At 40.2% G+C, this 11341-nt stretch overlaps 1 long non-coding RNA gene across 1 annotated transcript; it reads right to left on the reverse strand.

Moving 5' to 3' along the window:
* Positions 1-400: 400 nt before the first annotated feature.
* Positions 401-10952, reverse strand: LOC103471074 (uncharacterized). Its single transcript, XR_014089421.1, has 4 exons — positions 10658-10952; positions 9431-9573; positions 8919-9046; positions 401-1107 (listed from the first exon to the last, which is right to left on the reverse strand). It is a non-coding gene; the product is annotated as an uncharacterized LOC103471074 (long non-coding RNA).
* Positions 10953-11341: the final 389 nt, after the last annotated feature.

The following is an 11341-nucleotide window of genomic DNA, read 5'->3' on the forward strand; positions in this document are numbered from 1 at the left end:
CATTCACGTATGTAACAAATTATATTACTCACAAACGATGGACGATGAATGTGGTGATCAGTGTAAAAAATGGTATGACTTACAAAGTTGGCATGAGATTCTTGGACATTGCAATTACAGAGATGTACTGAAGATAGAAAATATTGTTCATGGCATGGAAATTAAAGGGAGAGGTGAGCCAATGCCATATTGTGAAGTCTGCACAAAAGAAAAATTTGTTCAAACTAGGAACAAGGAGCCAGATGCAAGAGCTAAAGAACCACTAGCAATGGTCCACACAGATTTAGCAGGACCTATAGACCCAACGTCCAAAGATGGTCACAGATATGCATTATCCTTCACAGATGATTATTCTAGTGCAGTCTTTGTATACTTTTTGAAAAACAAGAGTGACACAGTACAAGCTACTGAAAAGTTTATTGCTGACATGGCTCCACATGGAAAGATTAAATGTCTGAGGTCAGACAATGGTACAGAATTAACAGGAAAAGAGTATCAGACATTACTGAGCAGAAATGGTATCAGACACGAGACCTCAGCACCATATTCTCCACATCAAAATTGTATGGCAGAACGAAACTGGAGAATTTTATTTGACATGGATAGATGGGTGTTAATCGATGGTGAGTTACCAAAAATGTTATGGCCATATGCAGTTCAGACAGCTGCTGTAGTGCGAAACAGATGTTTTAATAATCGCACAAAGCAAATGCCTTATTCATGTTGACAGACAAACAGCCCAACATTTCTAGGATGCACAAGTTTGGATGTGTTTGTTACACTAACAAACGAGAGAAAGGGAAGCTGGATTCAAGGTGTGAAAAAGGCATTTTTATAGGGTATGACAAGAATAGTCCAGCCTATATGGTCTACTATCCAAATAGCAAGAAAATCCTGAAACACAGGCTTGTGGAATTTGTATCCAGAGAGAAAAATGAGACGGATGTAACTTTGGATGATGATGATATGATTAGAATTAGTCCCAGAGCAACCAAAACTTCAGATGCTGATCCAGTAAATGTTTCTGACCATAAACTGAGCACAGAAGAAGAACCAAGGCGAGTACCAGTCACACAACAAAACATGAAGAACCTGTGAGGAGATACCCTGTCAGAGACAGAAAGAAACCAGGTTATTTAGATGACTATGCATGTAGCATTGATGGTGAAGAGCAGATAGCTAACATTGATTATTGTTACAGACTGATAAGTGGAGTACCTCAAACCTACAAAGAAGCTGTAACATCTGTAAATGCAAAAGAGTGGGTTACAGCAATGGATGAGGAAATGCAGTCATTAAAGGACAATGTCACTTTTTCCCTGACCAACTTACATGATGGTAAAGCTGTAGTGGGGGGTAAATGGGTGTATTCAATCAAAAAGAATAGTGATGGATCAGACAAATATAAGGCTAGATATGTTGCTAAAGGATTCAGTCAAAAGAAAGGTGTGAACTATGATGAAACCTTTTCACCAACTGCTAGCATGACAAGCATCAGTGTTGATGCAAAAGGTGGCACAGGAGAACATGTTTGTTCACCAGATGGATGTAAAGACAGCATATTTACATGCCCCAATCGAATGTGAACTTTATATTGAACAACCAGAGGGCTACAAGAAGGAATCTCAAGAAAATGAAAGACTTGTGTATAAACTTCAAAAATCTCTTTATGGACTGAACAGTCGGGCAGAAACTGGAACAAAATGTTGCATGACTACCTATGTGACATCAAGTTTGTTCCAAACCCTGCTGATCATTGTGTTGACACAAAGATTACTGATACTAAAACTGTGTTTATCATTATATGGGTCGATGATTTGATTATTGCTGCCAGTGATACGACTATCCTTAGAGATGTAAAAGAGAAACTTGCATCCAAATTTAGGATGAAGGACTTAGGAAAGTTGACACATTTTCTTGGCATTGACTTAGAGAAAGATGCTGACAGTATTAAAATGTCAGTCGAAGTATGTAAGAAAAATATTGGAAAAGTTCGATATGCAGAACTGTAAGCCACAAACTACCCCTTGTGAGCAGAAACTTAACTATGCTGATAATGCTGAAGTAATGAGTGATGTCAGAAAATACAGGGAGGAAGTAGGAAGCTTAATCTATTTGTCAACATGTACAAGACCTGATTTAAGCTATGTAATAAGTAAACTGGCACAGTACTTTGCAAGCCCAACCACAGAGCAGTGGAATACTGTAAAGCAGTGGTCCCCAAACCCGGTCCGTGGACCAATTGGTACCGGGCCGCGCAAGAAATAGTGAAATATTTCCGTTTTATGTATCATTTGAGTCTGGAGGATCTTTTATTTTGAAAATCCTTTAACCGGATTCTCGGTTTCTTGCGCGCCAACACTGAGGCCACAAGCAGCAAAATGAGTAAGAAACAGATCAGATGTCTTTTGAAAGTTTCTTTGCGAAGGGGAAAGGCCCAGAGAAGAGACAGGAGAATGGATTTATCCCGGACCGGTAGGTGAGTCCCACATTACAAACCCGCTCTGCGTAACATGCGGCGACCGGCTGCTAATGAGGCAATGAAGCTTCAAGCTGCTTCGCCACGTAGAGACCAAGCAGGCTGTGGATATAAGCAACACATCGGGTGTTATTGTCTCCCATCACTCCCAGATGGAACCGTCTCGTTGCAGAGAAACAAGCTCAGGGCTCCCGTTAGTCATTATCGTGAGTTAAAATTTTCACGAAAGTAAAATGTTCGTTTTTGTGGCACATTTGTATCTTATTTTGAAGGGATATATAAACGTTACCATAGCGACCACAGTCAGAGCATTTGGGCAGAGGTCGAGAGGAGATGAGTAGAGCTTGTGAGTCTTAAGTCTGGTTTAGACGGAAAGATTAAAGAATTGTCGGCTGATTCTCCAAACCTCTGTGACCACAGAGCTGATAAAAGAACAACAGATTCGATCGGTTCGTGTGTCCAAGGCAGGAGCAACACGAACCGATTCCAGTCACGAACATCGCGATTCCAGAGGATAATCCAGTAAAACCCCGCAACATAGCGGGAATTTAGAATAACCAAACACGGATGACGATGTAGAAGCAATAGTGATAGTTTGTGGAGTCATTTTAAGAGATAAAAGACGTAACAAAAAGAAAAGGCGGTGGATAAAAGACGACGGTAGCAGCCGCTCTATTTGCTGCACTATGATTTTGAGGTGAATATGTTTTTTCAGTTAACATTTTTAACTGAACAAACATAATAATGACCTTTAGATTTAATACTAAACATTTCCACATATCATCTCCAATTTCCACCGGATTCAGTTGCGCGATATGCCAGCTGTTTGGGATTCCCCTCAGTTCTGACGTCACCGCGCTTTTTGATTGGCTACCTGTCACATTCAGCAGGTCGTATTCTCGTTCCCAGACAGGAAAAACCCCACAAGTTGCGATAAAAACTCCAAGACAATCCAAATTGGGTATGTTCAGGATTAAATATTAAATATCATTTTGTCAGATCAGTTGTAAATGAAGGAAAAGTCTTTCTAGAGTACTGTCCAACTAATGAAATGGTTGCAGATGTACTAACTAAACCAGCAACAAAGATTAAGTTAAAGAAGTATGAAATGTTTATGTTTGGTGTATTATGAATGTATTTTGGCTGAAATATTAAGAGTCGGAGGAAGCTACCCAAATGTGAGCAAGTGGGGGTGTTGACATTATGAATGTTTTTGTGCTCTCATTTGTTGTTGTTTTTATCTTTATTGGATTATTGTGTGTCACATCACGTGACCTGTCTAATTTAACACACTCGTGTACAATGAAGGGTGTGTCCTTCAAACAAAGGAGGAACAACAGGAAAGCCAAACCGAGTGAGTCTCATGTTGTCACGTTGAACGCTGTGCCGAAAAGTGTAACCTGTTGCCGTCTGTGGCTCTCTGTGGCTCTCTGTGGTGGTGAAACTTGTTAGCTCTGCTGTTGCGGGCATGTCTATGTTGTAAAGTTAAATTATCATGAGCTTTATTATTTGGGTATAAAGGGCCCGGTACTGTATATATATACACAGTAGCGGAACAAGTCAGTGTCGGCTAATATGCGTGTGTGTGTGTGCGTGTGTGTGTGTACAGGCAGCTGTAGATGCTGCCAACTCATCATTAACACTGACTTTGGACTTGAACCTTGAGTAAAGTTACAGTTATATAAAGTCATGCATCAGCAAGCAAATACATTATAAGCCCAAAGAGAATAAAAATGTGATAAAAAAAAGACCAAAGAAAAAGTGAAAAACAGTTGATCAAGCAAGAAAAGAAAAACAAAAGCATGGTTGGACAACAGACTAAAATGGAAGAAAAGGAGGCAAAATAAACAGGATGGAGGAAGAGAGTGTATTTTATCACCCCAGAGGCAGCAGCTTTCCATGATAAGAGACAGAAAATAGGCAGCAACTGGTAATTGTTACGCACAAGCAAGTCCCTAAGGCTTCATGGCAAGAAATCAGCATAAAAACATAATTAAAAAGTTACTGTGAATGGCTGATCCACTCAGCCTGCTTATTTGTGTGATAAGAATAGTTTGAAAGGAACTAAGATTGAGGGGGAGAGAAACTGGCAATGACGCTGTAGGCTAAACATATGGAAGCTGAGCTACTCACAGCCCCTCAGCCAAATGACACAGGATGTCAAATATGAAGATCCAGAGCGGATGGCAGAACGGCCACATCTTACAGAATTTCTGGAGTTAAGCACATCAATCTGTTCATGTACTCATCTAAAGACATTCTCATAAACACACTAAATATAGTAACTCAACTGTTTCTGTGGAAAAGCTGGTTTGTATGCGTCCGAGAACATGTTTAGACTAAAGAAGGAAAGACCTCTGAGGTACACCATGGCTCTACATATAGATTTTCTATCTGGACAAACCCAGGTAGGACTATAGAAAAAAACTTGTTTCCCCTTATTTATCCCATATGGGGCCCAGCAAGGCATGCTGGATGGGTATATAAAAACTTTTGACACAATTGTGGGTCATCAGTAGTTCCAGGATTTTTTATTGTCATACCAGTTTGCATTTGCTTGCTTGTGGTACAAAATTCAGACTTTGGTTCAATGCTTATTTAAATGGTTCAATGCTTATTTAAACGTTTAGGTTAGATCCTGTTTTAGGTGTGTAATAGGTGGCCTTGAAAAATACACAAAAAATGTTTCTCTGAAAATAATCGATTAGATAAAAAAAATGAGTGAGGTAGATAATCAACAGAAAAATAAACCTGTTTGAGAAGGTTGATAAGTATGTTGGCCTATTCTTTAATACCCTTTATTTCACCATAAACACAAATAGCCAAGCTGAAACCACTAACAGGGTTTTGCCTTGAGTTTATATTACATAATTACATAGTAGAAATAACTAAATGTGTAAATGTGGAGAGGAAGTGGGAATGGGAAACGAATGAATGAGCAGCATCAGATGTGGATGTGTGTGCCTTTACTGTTTTTGCTGGAGAATTGCAGCTCCTTTCCTTCAGTGTCATCTAATATTCCAAGTGATACTCAGTGCTGCCCTTTGTCTTTGTGCTGGTTGAGATATCGTCTACAGCAGGGGTGTTCAAACTTTTTGCAAAGGGGGCCAGATTTGGCCCCCTTTGGCCCCCTTGGGGGTTAGGCTAACCTAACCCCCAAGGTTAGGGGGCTAACCTTGGCAGATGTTCTTTACATAGAACAGAAATATATTTAAACACATTTCAGCAGGCCATTCTGTGTTTTACATTAGCTTTTTTATTTTAATTTCAGCGATCTTAAGCATGTCTTTTAGTTCATTTAAAACATGCATGTCATATGCAATTGAATATTCACTTAACTTCACTTTTTTAACACTAACTTTTTTCTAACGGTTAAACAGAAGTTTAACCGTCTTGTGTGCAAATTACATTTGAAACAAAAAAAAATATCTCACTATGGCAGTTCAATATTTACAGAATTTTTAAATAAAACAACAGAAAAAATAGCAAGTAACAGTCATATCAACAAGTGCAGGGCTCATTTGAAATATGACATATTAGTAAATGTTGATTTTTAAAAGTTTATTATTCTGGAGTGAAAACTGAAAACTTGTCTGAATTTATGATCTTAAAAAACAAAAACAAAATTTATTCAGAGACTTAATGACAAATGACTTGCCTGCATTAATGTGATACTGAGATCTGGACTGCAGCACATACTGTAGGTCAGCTCAAAGGCAGTGGTATCGATGCGCAAGATGTTATTTAAGTTCACAACCGAGAATGTCTTCTCACACAAATATGTCGACTAGGGTTGCAACCCGTCCCGTAAAATATGGAACCATGCCGTATTTGGCTGTTAAATGTAGCGTCCCGTATTGAACCGAAACGGGACGCGATTTGTTCCGTATTCTACAAATATGTACATGTAATAAGAAAGAGAAAGCTGCTGGTGCCGACCGCGGCTCACTGCGTCACTCTGCAGCTCAATGCGCTCCAGCTACAAATGGTCTGAGTCACACGGGCTGCTGCCCTCTAGTGGGTAAATAAGGAACAGCATTTAGTGTGTAAGCTACGCCCTATGCAGGTAACAGTACTGCTGCCCAACGTATTAATTCTACGTCCGGGCCAGACGTTATTGATTTTATGACAGAGGCTGGCGGGCCGGATGAAATTTGACCACGGGCCGCATTTGGCCCCCGGGCTGGACTTTGGACATGCCTGGTCTACAGGAACAGCCGTTGCAAACCACTATAGATAACTGAATATGTTGCTGCACTAGGCTGGGATAAAATGGTGTCCGGTGAACTATAAAGCCTTAGTGCCACTTCACTTTGTTTTATCTGAAAATAAAATGAAGAAAAGTCAGCTGCTATCGTCAACATAAACCATCTTCATACACCAAACTGAGGACCCGGGAGGGTGTGGAGGGGGGATCATGCCCTGAACAAACCTGTCGGTCCTTCAATGCTCCATCTCACTCCACAACCACACAGCTAGATGACCCAGAACCCTCATTCCTCCCGCATCTCTTCTCCACCTGCCACCAGTGAGCTCCTTCTGCCTCCATTACCACAGCTTCTTGACCCCAGCACCATCTGCACTCCTCCCTCACAGGGCACTACAGTCATAAAACCCTGAGAAGCCCAAACCAACCCATCTACACATTCCCTTCATGCTCCCTGACTATACTGTCATGTTGACCCACATACAGAATCACTAGAACACAATGGAAAAAGGATGGAGGTTTATGTCCAACATTTACATCTAATCAAAATGTGTATATGATAAACTGATTCTACTCCTGTCTGGAGAGAGGAGAGACAAGTTAGGCGGAGATCACAGAGGAGGTGGAGTAGCTGACTGGTGCAAGGAGAGCTTACAGCCATCTAGAGTTGGTGTCTGGAGGTTTGATGTGTGGCTGGTTCTGAGTCCTGAATGGTCTTGATCTGCATCTGGAGATCGGGAGGCAGGTGAGAGCTGAGAGCAGAGTAACTACAAGCTGAGAGAATATTTCCTCAGGTGAATAGTGAAGACTACAGAGGCAGCAGGGTGAAACACAGGAGATAGGATGACTGGAGATGGTCACTAACACTTTCACAGCGTATTCCCCAGGGCTGGAGAGAGGCTGGAGTCTACCGTCCTACCGGCAGAGCGCCCAGCAAAGATCTTCTCTGAAAAAGATCTTCCACTAACAACTTTATCAGTTTGGTTAAGTGAAAAAGCTGGAATAGTATTTTTCACATAACCAAACCACAACTATACAGCAGCTGTTAGTCAATAACAGTTTCACTGTTGGGGGATTTGGGGCAAACCGTATTGATGTCTAGGGCACCATGATGGCTAAAGCTGGATCTGCCTCAAAGTGTTTCTGTTAGACGGCAGCCTTTGAGCTCAATAAACCACAACTTGTTTGGAATTAAAGCAGTGTTTTAGAAAGGTTCAGCTCTACCAATGTAAATAACAAAACCCTCAGTAATTCATCTCAAGAAAGGCAGAGGTTTGTACAGATGAATTCAGAAAAAATATATATTTTGGACAGTAGTTGGGTGAAGAGTGTTATAAAGGTGAGTTAGACAGCAGTACTGGTACGGAGCAGCTGAATGAACAGACCTTGAAGAAACAGTGACGGACAGGAACTGGACCAAAGGGTCGGGTAGGAATCATAAAGGCTTGGCTTCACTAAAAGCTCTTTTTGTGGTTGTCTTTCTGTCCTGTCTTAAACCAAATCCAGTCAACCATGGCAACAGTTTCTGAAAAGTAAGGAATAACTGCACTCTGAAGAGAAGACAAAAGCACAAAGCTTTCCTTTTTTTTCTTTAAATGACATTAATTGCATTTAATTCCAAAGAAAGTAGCTCTATGCTTAAAGTCAAAAAACAGGTCATTACAATTTCATTTCTGGAGGTGAACATCAAATTGCTGGAAGTGCAGACATGTTTTGAGTAGGAGCGATCTGACGGTGTAGTTCCTGAAGTGTTAGAGACAAACAGAAATCCAGTTCAAAGCAGCTTTTAAAAATTTTTTGGGGGGCATTTCGTTTTTCAGTCTATTCTGCTCTCTCACTAGCTGATGCTGGATTAAGAGACCAATATGTTCAAAGCTTTGCAACGCTCACTGCTTTGGATTAATACGCAATGACACACACACATGCACGCACACACACATTTACACAAAGTATTTTCATTCAGCAGCAGCTCTTCCATCCCTGTCAGTCCTCTGACACTGCAGCGTTCCACATAGCAGACCAAAGCACAGCCAACAAATGCAAATGTAGGGCTCACTTGAAACACATGCTCTCTGTCTAGCTCTCACTCAGAGATCTGTACTGTATGTTACAGCACGTTTCTGAGCTTACACTGAAAATACCTTCAGCCTGGTCTGACACTAAGAAAACATCCATCTGATTTCAGCCAATTTACAAGCAGTCACATGTAGAATAAAGTGCATAATTCCTCACCATTTCACATCCTGAGCTCGACTTTTATTACCGTTTCCTTCAAATAAACTCAGTGCACCTCTGGAATATGCCATCAGGTAATCCATAACACTGACGAGCAGTCTCATTGGACTTTATTCCACTTTCATCTTGTGAAAAAGAAAACAGACGTGAATCAGTGTTACAAAGCCTTGAAAGTGTGTCGAACCATAATTGGTTTTAAGATTATGCTTCATGTGATCCAACAAAAGTATCAGTCATATAAAAACAAAGAGATTTCATATAACCCATTTAAAAATTCAGTATGGCATTATGTATGATGTTTTATTTTAAGGCAGAATTGCCTGTTTGATCTATGATGTTTTTGGTCAAATCACAAACTAATGTATAAAAGAACTCTGAGCTTGATTTTTACTGGACTGAAGGAAGAATGAGTATTGTCCAATATAAGATATTTCTTAGCTATTTTCACAGATATCATTTAATCAGAAAATTGAAATATATTGTCAGCTCACATGACAAGGAGTCATTACCAAATATAAAATTCATGACAGCACACCAAGCAGCCCTGGCATGTCTGTTCTTGCTTCAGTTGGGACATCGCTTTATTGATCAGATCCGTACCGCGTTTGGACAGATGAAGAACTGATGGCTCCCAGGTCTCCTGTCCTGTAACCTGAACATTGTGGCATTTTTCACTTGGTCAAACAAACAGATGGAACAAAGAAATCTCCAGAGTTGTAAAAAACTTATCTAAACAGTTCTGTAGATATCCTGGAACGGTGACATTCCTAATGGCCCCTCATTTTTTCCCACTGTCACGCTGAGACTAACATTTTCCCATGGATGGTTTTAATGTTAGTCTCCTCTAAAGCTGGGTATGCTGACAAGTCAATTATATTTCAAGTTATTGAAGCAGCAATTCTCTTAGTGTCCTGTCAGCTCTGATCCAAGGGCAGGCTGTGCTTGATAAACAGGCTTGTGTAATGGTTCTGACATCCAAAGTGAAACTCATCACACCTCCAAGCTGCAGTCTGAAGCCACACTGAGGAAAAGCAGGTAAAAACATTTTCATGTGCATGAAAATGTGCAACACATCTTCATCTGGAGCCCAAACTTTTGAGGACTTGGAAACTAGGAAATGTCAATTGCTAATGCATGACTCCAATTGGAGAACCTCTGACTGAATAGGAACTTTTTGAAAACATTGTTGATGAAATAGAAAAAGCAACCGAATGAACAAAAAAAATCCCTGTTAGATTGTGTATAGCTGCTTTTAAAGAAAGACAAGCCGGCCCATAGAGGAATGAACCTGTGCTTCTGGATGCCAGTTTCCACAGTCGCATCCGAAAAAACTACAAGTCCATCATCCTCCATGATGATGGACTTCCTCCATGAGGAAAGAGATGGAGGTCAGCCTTTCCTCCAAGGCAGAGCCAGAAAATAATAATGGTACTTAATACCAAGAGAAAATACATCCAATAGAATATCAATCATTTCATTCGACTCTGATCCACAGTGGCATTGTGGGAGATGTAGTCAGGGAAAAGGCTTTAGCCACTCGACCTCTCATTTTGTTTATTGATCAGCACTGATTTAATGTGTAAAAATGATTAGAAAAGCAATTTTGTTTATTATATCTACTTTTTTTTATCTCAATCTAAACGTACAATTTGCTTTATGTTTTCTATTTATTTCACTGTTCTTATTGGTTTTAGTTTAAAAAGGCTCCATTGGATATAAAACTAAATACTACTCACTGTGTGAATGCAGCTGTGTGGTACAAGTCATGGATGCGTCTCAATAGCAGGAAGTGAAGATCACAATATAGCCACTTCCAAAACCTAAGCACTGCTATAAAGCTCATCAGTCGTTGCTCATTTTTTTCTCCTCTTCTTTGTTGTTGGTAGATTAGAACCAAGGTTTTCTCTGACTGCCTGGCAGCGGCACCCTGCATTCAGATTGTGGTTTGAAAAACACCACTTTCACGTCTCCAAGCAACCAGAATTAAGGCTGAGTGTAAATTAGAGGTGGGCACCTCAGCCTCCTCCTGAACGGAGAAAGTGTCCCTACATGTCCAGAGAAAAAACCCACTAGTAGCAAAGAAACTTGTAAAAGTGCAGAATAAAATACGTACTCTGGACCCCTGTCTGTTTGCTGTTCAGTATGGACAGATTTTTCTGTGGAATGTAGATCCAAGTTATTCATAAAAAATACACCTAGTCATATATTTTTTTTCATAGAGCACATAAAAAATATTCAAAAGTGGAAGCCGATTGGGAAGCTGACATGCCTAAAGCAGTGCTACTCAACACACTACTGGTTGGTGTTTGTAAAGCAATTGATCCATGTGTCTGAGTCCTGGTTAGCTGTTGATGAAGACCGAGTATGCTAGCTTCCAGGATGGTTTCCACTGTGCATATTAATGCATGTTTAGGTTTATT

Source organism: Poecilia reticulata, chromosome 10, assembly GCF_904066995.2.
Source record: "Poecilia reticulata chromosome 10, P_reticulata-male-v2, whole genome shotgun sequence".
Classification (NCBI taxonomy): domain Eukaryota; kingdom Metazoa; phylum Chordata; class Actinopteri; order Cyprinodontiformes; family Poeciliidae; genus Poecilia; species Poecilia reticulata.